The 696-nt window shown below is 33.6% G+C and overlaps 1 protein-coding gene across 2 annotated transcripts in view; it reads left to right on the top strand.

The window, feature by feature from the left end:
* Positions 1–696, top strand: part of LOC123977080 — a 9,848-nt gene that overhangs the window by 1,820 nt on the left and 7,332 nt on the right. The gene's annotated exons all lie outside the window — the stretch shown is intronic.

Below are 696 nucleotides of genomic sequence, written 5' to 3'. Positions count from 1 at the left end.
TCACTTTTTCATTAGCTACTATTAGATAAAGGCTTGTGTCATAAAATGCTACCAGGAGCACGCCACACATTTCCTGCTTTATAAACCACTTTGATAAACTTTGATAACCTTTGTAGCCTCTAATAAACATGTGAGACAAGAGCAGGATTGTAATTATGAATCACTTATTTTTAGGTATATTTTTTTCAATGTGCAGATTTACAGACATACAGAAGGACAGACAAGACTCTGTTCTCTGTGTGGTTTCTTTAAACTCTTAACAGAATATGTAAGTGTTTACATGATAACCTGATGCAGTTAGTAATCAGTGCAGATAAATAATACAAATGCACACAAAACAAAACGGGATAAGGGAAAAAGTTAATAACAGATATGCAGATTTTATTTGATCTGAATCAGTCGTTGTTTATTCTGATCAAGTTTTTTTTGTGGTTTCAACAGTAGAGGTAGGTGTTATCCCAAAGAGCCAGAGGTTCACTGATTAAGTGAAACATACATGAAAATAGATCTCTCTTATAAACAAAACCACTAGATGGCAGAGGGTGACATGTTTCCTCTCTGTGTAAATGTAAAATTCCTGTTCAGAACTGAACAATCTTTTTTTCTTACAATCAAATACAATCCTCAAGTTAAGTGTTTAGTCTCCATGCAGATGATTTTAACACAACATGTATTCTTTTCTTTTCAGCAGGCATC

The sequence above is a fragment of the Micropterus dolomieu genome, linkage group LG09 (genome assembly GCF_021292245.1).
Source record: "Micropterus dolomieu isolate WLL.071019.BEF.003 ecotype Adirondacks linkage group LG09, ASM2129224v1, whole genome shotgun sequence".
In the NCBI taxonomy this organism is placed as follows: Eukaryota; Metazoa; Chordata; class Actinopteri; order Centrarchiformes; family Centrarchidae; genus Micropterus; species Micropterus dolomieu.
This window is presented reverse-complemented; position numbering and strand designations above follow the sequence as displayed.